Source organism: Cervus canadensis, chromosome 5, assembly GCF_019320065.1.
Source record: "Cervus canadensis isolate Bull #8, Minnesota chromosome 5, ASM1932006v1, whole genome shotgun sequence".
NCBI lineage: Eukaryota > Metazoa > Chordata > Mammalia > Artiodactyla > Cervidae > Cervus > Cervus canadensis.
In genome coordinates this window covers 88,684,266-88,698,368 of record NC_057390.1, presented here as the reverse complement: position 1 = coordinate 88,698,368, position 14,103 = coordinate 88,684,266, and the positions used below count along the sequence as shown (strand labels likewise).

Genomic DNA, 14,103 nt, shown 5'->3' with positions numbered 1-14,103 from the left:
GTGCCACCTTGGAAAGCCCTACCCAAGGGCACTCCCTAATAAACATTCTGCATGCTAATCTCCATCTCAGAGTCTTGTTCCTATATAACCTATTTCCTATTCATCAAACACACACACACAAACACACACACACACATACACACACACATTATATGACCTCTGATTACCCACTGTTGAGGAAACTATAGGCTTCCCTGTTGGCTGAGAGAATAAAGAATCAGATGGTAGAGTGACTAACACTTAAAGCGTGTCCTGGAGATTTCATGCTAAGCTTAAAAGGCTCTGAAAATAGCCTGTCTTCAGAAGGACTCCTCAGGAGTCCCATGACTCCTTGAGGGCAGTTGAACTCAATTTTGTTGCCCCCTGTGATTTCTGTACCTAGAGAAGTCACAGAGCAAACTCTTTTAAGGGGGCATGTGGTAATAAGCACATCATAGCTCCCTCACCAGCAAGGACCCAGAGAAGGCCAGGAGAGCTGAGTTCATCCCCCTGAGAAGCTAGCAGGCAGGTTTCCCCAACTAAGAAAATTCATGCCACAGAAAGTCTGGGCTGTGCTGTCTTCTTTGATGAGAAACAGAGAAAAATCAAAACCTGCTCAGACAGAAGTTAAGAAAGAGACAGGGATGTGAGGCAGTATCAAGAAAATGCTTGACCCCTTTAGAATCTAGAGCAATCTTCTCTTTGTCCTTCCTCTCAACTCTTCTTGCTTATCACTGGCTAGAAGGTCAAAAAGATCATCTTTTTGATAAGTGAACTTCACCCAATTTGGTAGAGAAAGAAGAACAGATTTAAAAAAAAAAACCCGTGAAAAATGAAAAGATATCTGGTTATGGACAGTGAGCATCAATGGACTGACTACCTGCCTAACCATCCACATCAATCAGGTACTTATTTCAGCCTCAAAATTCAGTTTTTGAATTTGATCAAGTTCCAAAAAAATCACATGGACACTATGTATAACAGAAGTCAGCCTAACACATAAGACTCACTTTGTGTGTTATGACCATCCTATTTGACCACTATGCCAGGGTATGTTGTTATCCCATGGTTCTTGAGGAAGCAGGCCCCCTGCTTCCCCCTGGATGGGGGGAACTTAGTAGAAAAGAAAAACTTTTCCCCTCACAGACACATCCCAGGCTTTTAGAATAATTTCTTCACCTTCTCACTTTCACAAATTCCTTCCATTTTTTAAAGTACTCAGCATAGATGAGCACAGGAAATCCAATCTTACTTCACCATTTCGAATCTGCTTCATCTCACATTCCCCAGTCATTCCCTTCGCAAACATTTTTTGAGGATTTATCTTTTATAAACTGCACTTATACATGCTATTTTATTATCTTTTTAGAATACCTAAGAATGCTCAGTGAGCAAGTAATGAAAGTCAGGGACAAACTCCCACCTTCTACTTCCAAGTTCACTGCACTTTCTACTAAACCCTCAATCACATACACATTTATTGTTCCAGCCATCAAAGACCAAATTTTCCCTTATTTTGCTTATGTATGAATCCTGCCTATTAGAATTTTAAAATTCTAAAATCTGTTCAGCACAGAAAACATAGATTTCCCATTGTAACAGCACAGGTATGTTCTTAACGTGGGATGAAAAACATTTAAAGAAAACAAAATATTTGTGTATATGTCAAAATAAAAAACAATTAAACTAGGAGCCAAGATGGCGGAGGAGTAGGACAGGGAGACCACTTTCTCTCCTACAAATTCATCAAAAGAATATCTGAACGGAGAGCAAACTTCACAAAACAACTTCTGATCGCTAGCTGAGGTCATCAGGCGCCCAGAAAAGCAGCCCATTGTCTTCAAAAGGAGGTAGGACAAAATATAAAAGATAAAAAGTGAGACAAAAGCGCTAAGGACGGAGAACCGTCCAGGGAAGCTAGTCTTTAGAGGACGTTTCCAGACACCGGGAAACCCTCTCACTGGCAGGCCTGGGGGAAGTATTTGAATCTAGGAGGCAACCTGACTGGGAGGGAAACAATAAATAAAACCCACAGATTACGTGCCTAAAAGCAACTCTCAGCAGAAAAGTGCCCCAGACACCCGCATCCGCCACCAGCAAGTGGGGGCGGCACGGAGAGGAGCGGGCAGCATTGCTTGGGGCAGAGTCCGGGCCTGAGTGCCCTGAGGACAATCGGAGGGATTGTGAGTTGCCAACTTGAACTGTGGGAGAGCAAGAGAGAGAGAAAATCGAACGGCCGGAGCATGCTGCCGGCCGTTCGCGGAACGGGGGGGACCGAGAGAGTCTGGAGAGGGGCTCGCAGACTGCGGACCGGCCGGACCCGCCGCAGGCGGGAGCAGGTCGCGGCGAGACACAGCGCGCAGGCACCTGACCGACGCGGGCGGGGACTGGGGCTGGGGACGCAGAGGGCAGAAGGGGCACGCATCCAACTGGCGCTGGCAGAAACCGAGATTGGGACCTTGGAAGGCAGTGAGTGCGCCGCACCCGGAGAGAGTGCGCCTGTCAAGCTCCTGGCTGCCTGGACCGCTCTGACGGGGGAAGGCACAAGAGTGGACGCAGCCTTTTGTTCCGCGCTGTTGTGGAACACTCGAGGGCTGGAGCTGCGCGCAGCGCGCTGCATATAGAGCAGCGGGATCCTGAGCAGCGCAGACCGAGAAAGCAGCGCCAGCCCCTCCCCGCAGCGTCAGCCCCTCCCAGCAGCGCGACAGAACTAGCTACCTGAATAAGAGTCCACCTCCGCCCGCCTGTGTCAGGGCGGAAATGAGGCTCTGAAGAAACCGGCAAACAGAAGCCAAATAAACAAAGGGAACCGCTTCAGAAGGGACTGGTGCAACAGATTAAAATCCCTGTAGAAAACACCGATTACACCGGACTAGGCCTGTAGATATCGAGAAGTCTAAGCTGGAACGAGGAGATATCTGAAACTGAGTCGAACTGACACTGACCGCAACAGCTCAAGAGAAATTCCTAGTTATATTTTTACTTTTTTTTTTTTTTTTAAAAGAAAAATAAATTTTTTTTTCTTTTTTATTTTTCCTCTTTTATTTTCCTTTAAAATTCCCTATTACTCCCCCATCACTCCTTAACTTTCATTTACGATTTTTTTAATTAGGGAAAATTCTTTTTTTTTTTTTCTTTTTTTCTCCTTTTTTCTCTTCTATTTTCTATTTTTCTTTTTCTCTTATTTCTTTTAAAGTCCTCTAGTACGCCTCTACTACTCTTTAATTTTCATTTTCAATACACTATAACCTTACCAAAAAAAAAAAAAAAAAGAGAAGCCCTATTTTTTAAACTGAACTTCATATATATTTTTGAAAATTTTTTTTGTGTGTGTTTTGGTTTTTGTTTTTAATATAGTATTTTTAAGAGTCTAATCTCTACTCTAGATTTTTAATTTTTGTTTTTCAATATATGATATAAATTGTGAACATTTAAGAATCCAATATTCAGTTCCCATTTTTATTCAGGAGTGTGTTGATTATTCTCTCCCAATCTTGACTCTCTGTTTTCTACCTCAGAACACCTCTATTTCCTCCTTTCCCCTTTTCTTCCCAATCCAATTCTGTGAATCTTGGTGGGTGTCTGGGCTACAGAGAACATTCTGGGATCAGACAACTGCGTAGATCTGTCTCTCTCCTCTTGATTCCCCCCTTTTCTCCTCCTGCTCAACACTATCTCCCTCCTCCCTCTCCTCTTCTTCATGTAACTCTGTGAACCTCTCTGGGTGTCCCTAACGGGGGAGAATCTTTTCGCCGTTAACCTAGAAGTTTTATTATCAGTGCTGTGTAGTTGGAGAAGTCCTCAGACTACAGGAAGAATAAAACTGAAATCCAGAGGCAGGAGACTTAAGCCCAAAACCTGAGAACACCAGAAAACTCCTGACTACATGGAACTTTAAGTAATAAGTGACCATCGAAAAGCCTCCATACCTACACTGACACCAACCACCACCCAAGAGCCGATAAGTTTTAGAGCAAGACATACCAAGCAAATTCTCCAGCAACGCAGGAACATAGCCCTGAACATCAACATACAGGCTGCCCAAGGTGACACCTAACACATAGACCCATCTCAAAAATCATTACTGAGCACTCCATTGCTCTCCAGAGAGAAGAAATCAAGTTCCACACACCAGAACACCGACGCAAACTTTCCTAACCAGGAAACCTTGACAAGCCAATCGTCTAAACCCACCCACTGGGAAAAACCTCCACAATAAAAAGGAATCACAGACCTCCAGAATACAAAAAGCCCAGTTCAGACACAGCAACCTAAACAAGATGAAAAGGCAGAGAAATACCCAACAGGTAAAGGAACATGAAAAATGCCCACCAAGTCAAACAAAAGAGGAGGAGATAGGGAATCTACCTGAAAAAGAATTTAGAATAATGATAATAAAAATGATCCAAAATCTTGAAAACAAAAGAGAGTTACAGATAAATAGCCTGGAGACAAAGATTGAGAAGATGCAAGCAATGTTTAATAAGGACCTAGAAGAAATAAAAAAGAGTCAATTAAAAATGAATAATGCAATAAATGAGATCAAAAACACTCTGGAGGGAACCAACAGTAGAATAATGGAGACAGAAGATAGGATAAGTGAGGTAGAAGATAAAATGGTGGAAATAAATGAAGCAGAGAGGAAAAAAGAAAAAAGGATCAAAAGAAATGAAGACAACCTCAGGGACCTCTGGGAAAATGTGAAACGCCCCAACATTCGAATCATAGGAGTCCCAGAAGAAGACGACAAAAAGAAAGGCCATGAGAAAATCCTCGAGGAGATAATAGCTGAAAACTTCCCTAAAATGGGGAAGGAAATAGCCACCCAAGTCCAAGAAACCCAGAGAGTCCCAAACAGGATAAACCCAAGGCAAAACACCCCAAGACACATATTAATCAAATTAACAAAGATCAAACACAAAGAACAAATATTAAAAGCAGCAAGGGAGAAACAACAAATAACACACAAAGGGATTCCCATAAGGATAACAGCTGATCTATCAATAGAAACCCTCCAGGCCAGAAGGGAATGGCAGGACATACTGAAAGTAATGAAAGAGAATAACCTACAACCTAGATTACTGTACCCAGCAAGGATCTCATTCAGATATGAAGGAGCATTCAAAAGCTTTACAGACAAGCAAAAGCTGAGAGAATTCAGCACCACCAAACCAGCTCTTCAACAAATGCTAAAGGATCTTCTCTAGACAGGAAATGCAGAAAGGCTGTATAAACGTGAACCCAAAACAACAAAGTAAATGGCAATGGGACCATACCTATCAATAATTACCTTAAATGTAAATGGGTTGAATGCCCCAACCAAAAGACAAAGATTGGCTGAATGGATACAAAAACAAGACCCCTATATATGCTGTCTGCAAGAGACCCACCTCAAAGCAAGAGACACATACAGACTAAAAGTGAAGGGCTGGAAAAAAATATTTCACGCAAACGGAGACCAAAAGAAAGCAGGAGTCGCAATACTCATATCAGATAAAATAGACTTTCAAATAAAGGATGTGAAAAGAGACAAAGAAGGACACTACATAATGATCAAAGGATTAATGCAAGAAGAAGATATAACAATTATAAATATATATGCACCCAACATAGGAGCACCGCAATATGTACGGCAAACGCTAACAAGTATGAAAGAGGAAATTAATAGTAACACAATAATAGTGGGAGACTTTAATACCCCACTCACAACTATGGATAGATCAACTAAACAGAAAATTAACAAGGAAACACAACTTTAAATGACACAATGGACCAGCTAGACCTAATTGATATCTATAGGACATTTCACCCCAAAACAATCAACTTCACCTTTTTCTCAAGTGCACACGGAACCTTCTCCAGAATAGATCACATCCTGGGCCATAAATCTGGTCTTGGAAAATTCAAAAAAATGGAAATCATTCCAGTCATCTTTTCTGACCACAGTGCAGTAAGATTAGATCTCAATTACAGGAAAAAAATTGTTAAAAATTCAAACATATGGAGGCTAAATAACACGCTTCTGAATAACCAACAAATCATAGAAGAAATCAAAAAAGAAATCAAAATATGCATAGAAATGAATGAAAATGAAAACACAACAACCCAAAACCTATGGGATACTGTAAAAGCAGTGCTAAGGGGAAGGCTCATAGCATTACAGGCCACATCAAGAAACAAGAAAAAAACCAAATAAATAACCTAACTCTACACCTAAAGCAATTAGAGAAGGAAGAAATGAAGAACCCCAGGGTTAGCAGAAGGAAAGAAATCTTAAAAATTAGGGCAGAAATAAATGCAAAAGAAACTAAAGAGACCATAGCAAAAATCAACAAAGCTAAAAGCTGGTTTTTTGAAAAAATAAACAAAATTGACAAACCATTAGCAAGACTCATTAAGAAACAAAGAGAGAAGAACCAAATTAACAAAATTAGAAATGAAAATGGAGAGATCACAACAGACAACACTGAAATACAAAGGATCATAAGAGACTACTACCAGCAGCTCTATGCCAATAAAATGGACAACTTGGATGAAATGGACAAATTCTTAGAAAAGGTATAACCTTCCAAACTGAACCAGGAAGAAATAGAAGATCTTAACAGACCCATCACAAGCAAGGAAATCGAAACTGTAATCAAAAATCTTCCAGCAAACAAAAGCCCAGGACCAGATGGCTTCACAGCTGAATTCTACCAAAAATTTAGAGAAGAGCTAACACCTATCTTACTCAAACTCTTCCAGAAAATTGCAGAGAAGGTAAACTTCCAAACTCATTCTATGAGGCCACCATCACCCTAATTCCAAAACCAGACAAAGATGCCACAAAAAAAGAAAACTACAGGCCAATATCACTGATGAACATAGATGCAAAAATCCTTAACAAAATTCTAGCAAACAGAATCCAACAACATATTAAAAAAATCATACACCATGACCAAGTGGGCTTTATCCCAGGAATGCAAGGATTCTTTAATATCCGCAAATCAATCAATGTAATACACCACATTAACAAATTGAAAGATAAAACCATATGATTATCTCAATAGATGCAGAGAAAGCCTTTGACAAAATTCAACACCCATTTATGATTAAAACTCTCCAGAAAGCAGGAATAGAAGGAACATACCTCAACATAATAAAAGCTATATATGACAAACCCACAGCAAGTATCACCCTCAATGGTGAAAAATTGAAAGCATTTCCCCTGAAATCAGGAACAAGACAAGGGTGCCCACTCTCACCACTGCTATTCAACATAGTGTTGGAAGTTTTGGCCACAGCAATCAGAGCAGAAAAAGAAGTAAAAGGAATCCAGATAGGAAAAGAAGAAGTGAAACTCTTGCTGTTTGCAGATGACATGATCCTCTACATAGAAAACCCTAAAGACTCTACCAGAAAATTACTAGAGCTAATCAATGAATATAGCAAAGTTGCAGGATATAAAATTAACACACAAAAATTCCTTGCATTCCTATATACTAACAATGAAAAAACAGAAAGAGCAATTAAGGAAACAATACCATTCACCACTGCAACAAAAAGAATAAATACTTAGGAATATATCTACCTAAAGATACAAAAGACCTATACATAGAAAACTATAAAACACTGATGAAAGAAATCAAAAGGACCCAAAACAGATGGAGAAACATTTACCATGCTCATGGATTGGAAGAATCAATATTGTCAAAATGGCTATTCTACCCAAAGCAATCTATAGATTCAATGCAATCCCTATCAAGCTACCAACGGTATTTTTCACAGAACTAGACCAAAGAATTTCACAATTTGTATGGAAATCCAAAAATCTCGAATAGCCAAAGTAATCTTGAGAAAGAAGAATGGAACTGGAGGAATCAACCTGCCTGACTTCAGACTCTACTACAAAGCCACAGTCATCAAGACAGTATGGTACTGGCACAAAGACAGAAATATAGATCAATGGAACAGAATAGAAAGCCCAGAGATAAATCCACGAACCTATGGACACCTTATCTTTGACAAAGGAGGCAAGGATATACAATGGAAAAAAGACAACCTCTTTAACAAGTGGTGCTGGGAAAACTGGTCAACCACTTGTAAAAGAATGAAACTAGAACACTTTCTAACACCATACACAAAAATAAACTCAAAATGGATTAAAGATCTAAATGTAAGACCAGAAACTATAAAACTCCTAGAGGAGAACATAGGCAAAACACTCTCCGACATAAATCACAGCAAGATCCTCTATGACCCACCTCCCAGAATATTGGAAATAAAAGCAAAACTAAACAAATGGGACCTAATGAAACTTAAAAGCTTTTGCACTACAAAGGAAACTATAAGGAAGGTGAAAAGACAGCCCTCAGATTGGGAGAAAATAATAGCAAATGAAGAAACAGACAAAGGATTAATCTCAAAAATATACAAGCAACTCCTGCAGCTCAATTCCAGAAAAATAAATGACCAAACAAAAAATGGGCCAAAGAACTAAACAGACATTTCTCCAAAGAAGACATACAGATGGCTAACAAACACATGAAAAGATGCTCAACATCACTCATTATCAGAGAAATGCAAATCAAAACCACCATGAGGGACCATTACACGCCAGTCAGGATGGCTGCTATCCAAAAGTCTACAAGCAATAAATTGCTGGAGAGGGTGTGGAGAAAAGGGAACCCTCTTACACTGTTGGTGGGAATGCAAACTAGTACAGCCGCTATGGAAAACAGTGTGGAGATTTCTTAAAAAACTGGAAATAGAACTGCCATATGACCCAGCAATCCCACTTCTGGGCATATACACCATGAGGAAACCAGATCTGAAAGAGGCACGTGCACCCCAAGTTCATCACAGCACTGTTGTATAAAGCCAGACAGAAGCAACCTAGGATGCCATTAGGCAGATGAATGGATTTAAGGAAGCTGTGGTACATATCTACACCATGGAATTATTTACTCAGCTGTTAAAAGAAATTCATTTGAACCAGTTCTAATGAGATGGATAAAACTGGAGCCCATTATACAGAGTGAAGTAAGCCAGAAGAAAAGAACAACAGCATACTACACAAAAAACTATATAATGGCAAATATTAGGAAAGATGGTAACGACAACACCTATACTGCAAAACCAGAAAAAGAGACACAAGAAGTAAGATACAAGACATTTAGAAACTCTGTGGGAAGAAGGTGAAGAAGGTGGAATGTTTCGAAAGAACAGCATGTATATTATCTATGGTGAAACAGATCACCAGCCCAGGTGGGATGCATGAGACAAGTGCTCGGGCCTGGTGCACTGGGAAGACCCAGAGGAATCGGGTGGAGAGGGAGGTGGGAGGGGGGATCGGGATGGGGAATACGTGTAAATCTATTGCTGATTCATGTCAATGTATGACAAAACCCACTGAAAAAATAAATAAAAAATAAATGAAAACAATTAAACTGAGAAAAAATAGATCTTCAGCATGATTGTTTCAGATATATACTTGTAAATGTAAGGCGAGTGTGGAGAAACAGAGAGCGAGCTGGGCAGTCAGGCAAGAAAAGAGAAATTGATTAGAGGGCAATGAGAGAGTGACTGGCCCTTAAGGAGAACCAGCATCCTCCTTTTCTGATGGGGTCTTTCTTGCACTTCGATGATGAAAAATTCTCTGAAGGAATGGTTATTTTTTGGCCTTATCTGATTCCTGTGGTCACTGTAGCCAGAGGTCTGGAATCTGGTGGTCTCCTCATAGCCTTGAGAAGGGAGGCGCCAGTGGGAAAATGGCATGTCATTTGGGCAATTTGGTCAGTCTCAAGGATCACCGTGACTTTAATCTTTGTTTGCGAGGTCAACATAAAGAGCCATTTTAACAATGAGCCCCCATGTAGGCCCTGTCAGTATAGTTTTATGAAAATATGAAAAAATGGCATAGTGCTTAAAATCTGAGATTTAGAATTAATTGAGAGTTTGATTCCTATGTCTGTTAGATACTTGACATATGGCCTTTTACTTTGCCTCCATATCTGTTTTCTCACTGGAAAAAAAAAATGAGAAGAAAGATAGTTTAGCCTGACAAGGTTGTCATGAGAATTAAAGTACATCCTAAATGAAGGAAGTGCTTAATCACAGTTTACTCTCAGATTATTCAAAGCATGGACAAAAGTACCATCTAAAAAGGTGTTGTAAACTCATAACCAAGTTCATTTGACCATTTGAGCATTAGCGTGTGAGAGCTAGGGTCATTTTAGTTATCAGATTCATTGATTTTTGAGAACATATACAAATACTTTGTTGGGGACAAACTCATTGGCAATGATGATAATTGGAAGAAGACAGTGGTCTCAAATATTTACTGTGTCCCTGGCACCATTCTAAGTGCTTTAAGCACAAGGTATTGTGAAAACCTTCATGTCCCATCACTTCATGGCAAATAGATGGGGAAACAGTGGAAACAGTGGCTGACTTTATTTTTCTGGGCTCCAAAATCACTACAGATGGTGATTGCAGCCATGAAATTAAAAGACGCTTACTCCTTGGAAGGAAAGTTATGACCAACTTAGACAGCATATTAAAAAGCAGAGACATTACTTTGCCAACAAAGGTCCATCAATTCAAGGCTATGGTTTTTGCTGTGGTCATGTATGTATGTGAGAGCTGGAATATAAAGAAAGCTGAGCACTGAAGAATTGATGCTTTTGAACTGTGGTGTTGGAGAAGACCCTTGAGAATCCCTTGGACTGCAAAAAGATCCACCCAGTCCATCCTCAAGATCAGTCCTGGGTGTTTGTTGGAAGGACTGATGCTGAAGCTGAAACTCCAATACTTGGCCACCTCATGCGAAGAGTTGACTCATTGGGAAAGACCCTGATGCTGGGAGGGATTGGGGGCAGGAGGAGAAGAGGATGACAGAGGATGAGATGGCTGGATGGCATCACTGACTCAATGGGCATGAATTTGAGTAAACTGTGGGAGTTTATGATGGACAGGGAGGCCTGGCGTGCTGCAGTTTATGGGGTCGCAAAGAGTCGGACATGACTGAGTGACTGAACTGAACTGATTGTGAAAACCTCATAAAAATCTTATAGAGTAACTATTATTCTGTGTGCTCAGATGCTCAGTCATATTCAACTCTTTTAAACCCCATGGACTGTAGCCAGCCAGGATCCTCTGTTCATGGGATTCTCCTGGCAAGAATACTTAAGTGGGTTGTCATTTCCTTCTCCAGAGATTCTTCCCAACACAGGGGTCGAAACTATGTATCCTGTGCTTCCTGGATGGGCAGGCAGGTCCCTTACCACTGACACCACCTGGGAAATCCACAGGGTAAATATTAGTATGCTCTATTTACAGATGAAAAAACTGACGTTTCAAGATATTTATTAACTTGCCTGTTAAAAACCAGTGGGAAAGTAAGCATTTATTTTAACGTGAATGAATGGATGGACAAATGATTCCTGGAACTGCTATTATAAATTACATATCCAATGAGCCCTTTCTCACTTTCTGGATGAAAAATTTAAAACACTTTGTGAGTATGAGGGTATCTGAATCAATATTGTTCATGGTAGCAAAGACCTATAGGACATCTAGGGAAACATTAAATCAAGCGTGCTGCATACCTACAATGGAAAGAGTCTTAATTAAAGAACCAAAACATAGATAGTTCTCCCCCCCAAAAAAATGTATAAAGAGAGGAAAACAGAATGAGGTACATGCCACAGCATTGTTAAAGTAAATGGAATAAAAACCCATACATAAAGCAATAGTTTATGTTGTTCAAGCAGATGCCTGCATGTGTGTTCCATAGCTTCAGTTGTGTCTGACTCTTTGCAATCCCATAGTATATAGCCCACCAGGCTCCTCTGTCTGTAGGATTTTCCAGGCAAGAATACTAGAATGGGTGGTCATTTCTTCCACCAGGGGCTCTCTCCAACCCAGGGATTGAATCCAAGTCTCCTATGGTGGATGTCTGTCCCAGATGTATTTTATACATGCCTTTGGTAACACTGACATCTTGCCTTCTGGCAGCCATGGCCTTTGACTGCTATGTGGCCATCTGTGATCCCTTCCACTACGTTACCATCATGAGTCACCACTGCTGTGTCCTGCTAGTGGCCTTCTCCTGCTCACTGCCACACCTCCTCTCACTCCTACACATACTTTTGCTGAATCAGCTCACTTTCTGTGACTCCAGTGTTATCTATCACTTCATCTGCGACATCAAGCCTCTGCTGAAATTGTCCTGCTTCTCCATATTTGTCAATTATTTCACAATAATGAAGAAGGACTGGTTGTTTTAGGTGACCCCCTTCTTATGTGTTGTTATCGCTTATGTGTGAATCCTTGTTTCAGTTTCAGGATCCCCTCAGCTGCTGGGAAACACAAAGCCTTCTCCATCTGTGGCTCCCACTTTACTGTGGTGATCCTGTTTTATGGAAGCATCTTTTATGTCTATTTACAGCCCTTGTCCAACTACACTGTTTGGGACTGAGTGGCTATAACTGTCTACACAGTTCTGTCCTCCATGCTCAACCCTTTCATCTATAGTATGAGAAACAAAGACATGAAGAGGGGCCTGGGGAAGCTGATTGGCAAGAGGAAATCCTAGCCAAAAGCTTTCTGGACATGTTCATAGGTTTTGCTGCTGGTTTCTGATACACACAACAAACTCTTGTAAGTCAGCAAGTATGACTCACATATGTCATAGATGTTGGATTGTGTCCACTTCTTTACACATGCAACTATCAACCACAGAGACATTATGATGATTCAGTAATAGGATTCAGGTCTACCAAAATCTTGACTTCCACTTTTCATATATCTATATCTCTCTTCCTATCTTCCTCTTCTCCAGGAAACCACATCTTTATTCATTTGCTTTAAGTGCTGTTGAAACCTATGTCCTCCCCCCAAATTTCCTGTAACTGATTTACATCTGTTCAATGACTTTTGATTCCCTTAATATCCTTCTGCTTTTAGTGAAATTTCTGTGATGAACTAGTTTTTTGAAAATCTTTGCAGCGACTTAGAAAAAGAAGCAGCTAGACGGAGAGTGACATGATTGAGACACTTACAAAACTGAACTTCCACCAAGTGAGGAATGTGTCTTGTCCAACAGTTATACGGAGATTGTGCCCCTTCCTTCTTCTATGTTTTTGACCACAGGATATTCTGGGCTCTGTAGTGAACAAAAGTTCAACTCTTAGCCCTGCTTAGTCAATTGACCTATTAGTTCAGCACACAACTGCCCTGATAATCAGACCAGGGTGCATGAGGCTGAGCTGCCTCTGGGTCTCTACCCTGGTCATCTGATATGTGTGTCTCAAGGCACACTGGTCCTCTTGCCCCCTCTCTTAGCTTCAGTTCCCCTTAGAGATTCCCCTATTGCCACCATCATAACTATCCACATGTCTGCTTCCCATAGAAAGAGTTGCCTGTACTTAGAATTATTCTCAGTAGCTTTTGAGCAGAGACTTACAATTCATATGTGAACACTGAAGACAGATACAACTAAGAGCTCCCAGTGCCATGCAGAGATATATTAAGCTGCTCTGGGAAGTTAGAGAGTCATCTAGACAAGGATTTTATTCTGTTCATTTTTGTTTCATACTTTATTCTCCATTATTTAGTCTGTGGTTTTAGGCTTTATTTTATAACAATATTTTATCATTTATTAATACTATACTCCTACATTCTTCCCAGGGTTACTATTCAGTAGGTCACATGTGGGGCTTGTGAATCTGCATTTTAATAAGCAGGCCAAGAAAAAATTAACCTGAGCTTTAAAAAATTTTTTTTGTTTTGTTTTTTTATTTTTTGTTGTGCTGGGTCTTTGTTGCTGCATGGGCTTTTCCCAGTTGCTGTGAAAAGGACTACTCTTCCTCTGTGCACAGGCTTCTCATTGCGATGGCATCTCTTGTAGTGGAGCATGGGCTCTAGGTGCACACGGGTTCAGTAATTGTAGAGCACGGTCTCAGTTGCTCTGCAGCATGTGGAATCTTCTCAGACCAGGACTCAAACCCATGTCCCCTACCTTGGCAGATTGATTCTTAACCACTGGAACCACCAAGGAAATCACTAAACTGATTTTATGTGAGAAGCTTCATTACTGAACATTTCTGATCACTCCTTATGTCCCATTGTTTGAGTTTCTTA

The 14,103-nt window shown here is 40.5% G+C and overlaps 1 pseudogene; it reads left to right on the top strand.

Annotated features, from left to right (window-relative positions):
- Window positions 1-2,222: 2,222 nt before the first annotated feature.
- On the top strand, window positions 2,223-12,556 carry LOC122442508 (annotated as a pseudogene).
- The last annotated feature ends 1,547 nt before the right edge of the window (window positions 12,557-14,103 follow it).